This window comes from Apium graveolens, chromosome 4 (assembly GCF_009905375.1).
Source record: "Apium graveolens cultivar Ventura chromosome 4, ASM990537v1, whole genome shotgun sequence".
In the NCBI taxonomy this organism is placed as follows: domain Eukaryota; kingdom Viridiplantae; phylum Streptophyta; class Magnoliopsida; order Apiales; family Apiaceae; genus Apium; species Apium graveolens.
In genome coordinates this window covers 31243439-31247333 of record NC_133650.1, presented here as the reverse complement: position 1 = coordinate 31247333, position 3895 = coordinate 31243439, and the positions used below count along the sequence as shown (strand labels likewise).

General features: G+C 39.6%; 1 non-coding gene across 1 annotated transcript; it reads right to left on the bottom strand.

Moving 5' to 3' along the window:
• Nucleotides 1-1780: 1780 nt before the first annotated feature.
• LOC141722551 (small nucleolar RNA R71) lies at nt 1781-1887 on the bottom strand. The gene has a single exon (XR_012575567.1). It is a non-coding gene; the product is annotated as a small nucleolar RNA R71 (small nucleolar RNA).
• Nucleotides 1888-3895: the final 2008 nt, after the last annotated feature.

Here is a 3895-nt window from a genome sequence, read left to right as displayed (position 1 = left end):
GCGTGGAGTATGCAGGCGGCCGTCTGTGTCTGGAAATTTAGAATCTGGATTTTATAATTCGAGTACGATAGGGCTTCTGTTGACGCTGGTTCTTTTGGGTTATTATATAAACATTATGGGAAGACGTTTTCTTTATCGAGAGGGAAGGCAAGAAGATCGAGAAGACCGTTTTAGCACGCAACAATGAAGAAGAGGAAACATACGTTTATCTTGTGATTCTTTTAATTCATTGTAACAGTGGATGCTAGTTTTCTTTATGCTTTGAACCTTAATACTCTTGTGACGTACTTCATTATTTATTAAGTATTTTTAATCTTTATATCATTGTGTTATTATCATGCTTTCATATGAACCCATGGTGACGATGAGTTCTATTATGGGCTAATCGTGATCATGGGATCCTAACGGATTTACTATGGATTTCTTTAGTTAATTGTTTAATACCTTGGTATGTGGTGATTGTTTGATATCTAGCATAGGTTGTGCTTATTCGTCTTATGTGCGTCGCGAACATGTAAGATAGCGTGTTAATCTCTTGTGAAGCGACAATGAATCTTGAGATTTAGAACTTTCTATGCTAGCATAGGTTCGTGTATTATATACATGATTAGTGGGTAACTCTAACCGTTTTACTTGCCCTGTGTAATCATTATGAATAACTTGCGCTTAAATTGTTATGTTGTCAAATTCTGTAGACATATAGGGTCTCGACATAATTGATGCCTATTCAACTTCTATCTTAATTGTGGATGCTTGGTAGAATGGTATTCGTACAACAAAAGTTGGCATTTATCAGTTTCGTATTGTTCTATTAATATCATCACCATTACATGCTAAGGTTAATGACAATAACTATTGAATGAAGTAGTAATGAAGTTATGATCTCATGCGTGTTTAATATTGTTAATTTAAGTGTTTAATTCTCGTAGTAATTATTAGTTAACCAATCATAATTGTTATTGTCTTGACATTGAAGAATAATCATACATTGGTGAGTAAGTGTTAATTAGATATAAATAATCAGAGTCTCTGTGGGAACGAACTATAAATCATTCAATATTACTTGCGAACGCATATACTTGCATGATTTATTTAGCACATGCTTTGTGCCAAACAAGTTTTTGGCGCCGCTGCCGGGGACTCGGTGTTAATTTGTTTAGTTTAGGTACTTGCCATCAGTGGTCAGTAGGATTCATTGATTAAGACTTGTTACTTACTGCTTCCAGTTGTGTTTCAGGTACTCTAGCGAGCGTTTATGCAAACACATTCTCGCACTCGCAAGAGAAATCTGGATAAAGCTGAGGAGACAAATACAGCTCTTGACTTTCCGGAGAAGATAGTTTTTGAAGATTCGGATAAAGAGATTGAAAAGAAAGAACATGAAACAATGGGTGATCGTGTAGTTCAAGCTGATCTAGCTCTTATGGACTTTTCTCGGCCTAAAATTGATGACATTCAATCAAGCATCATTCATCCGGCTATTCAGGCCAATACTTTTGAAATCAAGCCGGGAACTATTCAGATGGTGCAGAATTCTGTTTCTTTCTGAGGTGCTGCGACTGAAGATCCCAACATGCATATCAGGAATTTTGTCGAGATCTGTAGTACTTTTAAATATAATGGTGTTACTGATGAGGCTATCAAGCTAAGGCTTTTCCCATTCTCTCTGAGGGACAAAGCTTAGGATTGGTTACATTCTTTACCAGCTGGGTCCATCACTACTTGAGAAGATCTTGCGCAAAAGTTTCTGGTGAAGTTCTATCTAATGGCCAAAACTGCAGCTATAAGGAGTGCTCTTACTCAGTTTGCGCAGCAACAAAGAGAATCTATGTGTGAAGCTTGGGAGCGCTACAAGGAGATGTTGAGAAAGTATCCACATCATGGTATGCCTGACTGGATGGTGATCACTGGTTTCTATAATGGTTTGGGAGCCCAATATCGGCCCATGCTCGATACAGCTTCTGGAGGCGCCTTGTGGGCCAAAAGCTATACTGAGGCCTATAATCTCATTGAAACTATGGCTGCAAACGAGTATCAAAACCCAACTCAAAGGATGATTCCTGGGAAGGTAGCAGGTATTCTGGAAGTTGATGCAACTACAGCTATTGCAGCGCAGCTTCAGGCGCTGTCTATGAAGGTCGATTCTTTAGCCAACTATGGAGTAAATTAAATAGCTAGTGTCTGTGAGCTTTGTGCAGGCTCTCATGCTACGGATCAGTGTTCTCTTGTTAATAAATATGTTCAGTATGTGAACAATTTTCAGAGACCGTAGCAGCCTGTGCCCGCTACTTAGCATTCTAATAACAGAAATTATCCCAATTTCAGCTGGAGCAATAATCAGAATGTTGTTCAGCAACCATATCATCAAGCTGCAGGTAAACAGTTTAATCCACCTGGATTCCTGCAACCTCAACAATTTGCTCAAAGGCAATCATATCCTCAATAAGGAGGTGCTGCTCCACCTTCTAGTGCTGATTTTGAGGAGTTAAAGCTGTTGTGCAAAAGTCAGGCTGTATCTATCAAGACCTTGGAAAATCAAATAGGACAAATAGCCATTGCCTTGCTCAATCATCAACCTGGCACACTTCCCAGCGATACTGAAGTGCTAGGCAGGAAGGAAGCTAAAGTGCAAGTCAAAATTGACACCTTAAGGTCTGGAAATGTTGATGATGCTGAAAAAGCAAAAGATGGAGAAATTGAAGTTGTAGATGAAGAAGGAATGCAAAAGGAGAAAGAGGGGGAACCAAGTAAGACTACTGTTGAACACACTCTGCCTGAGGGTAATACAGGGGAGAAACAACTCTATCCTCCACCGCCTTTTCCTAAGTGATTGCAGAAATAAAAGCTGGATAAGCAATTTGGTAAGTTTCTGGAGGTGTTCAAGAAACTTCACATTATCATACCTTTCGCTGAGGCTCTAGAGCAAATGCCTAGTTATGTGAAATTCATGAAAGATATTCTTTCAAGGAAGGTGAAACTGGATGATCTTGATACCGTTGCTCTGACGGAAGAGTGCAGTGCCGTGCTGCAACAAAAGCTACCTCCAAAGCTTAATGATCTAGGTAGCTTCACCATTCCTTGCACCAATGGAAAGTTATCATTTGACAAGTGCCTTTACGATTTGGGAGCAAGCATCAATATGATGCCATTGTCTATCTTCAAAAAGCTGAATTTTCCTGATCCGAAGCCCACCTACATGTCTCTACAATTGGCTGATCATTCGATTACATACCCACGAGGCATCATGGAGGACGTGCTAGTAAAGGTGGACAAGCTCATCTTTCCTGCAGATTTTGTCATTCTGGATTTCGAGGAAGATAAGAAGATTCCCATAATCTTGGGAAGACCTTTCTTGGCTAAAGGTTGTACCTTAATAGATGTGCAAAAAGGTGAACTCACTATGAGGGTGCAAGATCAAGATGTGACATTCAATGTGTTCAATATGATGAAATTCCCTACGAAAGATGATGAGTGCTTTAAGGTGGATTTGGTCGATTCTGCAGTTATTTCAGAACTTGATCATGTGCTAAAGTCTGATGCTTTAGAAAAAGCCTTATTGGGGGATTTTGACAGTGAAGATGACGAAGGCAATGAGCAGCTACAATATCTAAATGCTTCTCCTTGGAAACGAAAGCTAGACATGCCATTTGAATCTCTGGGAAATACTAATCTCAAGAATGCTGAGGGAAAGCTCAAACCATCTATTGAGGAAGCACCTACTTTGGAGCTTAAACCATTGCCTGAACACTTGAGGTATGCCTTTTTAGGTGATGCATCTACTTTGCCTGTTATTATTGCATATGACCTTTCAGGTAGTGATGAGGACAAGCTCTTGAGGATTTTGCGAGAATTCAAATCGGCCATCGGATGGACTATAGCAGATATAAAAGGGATC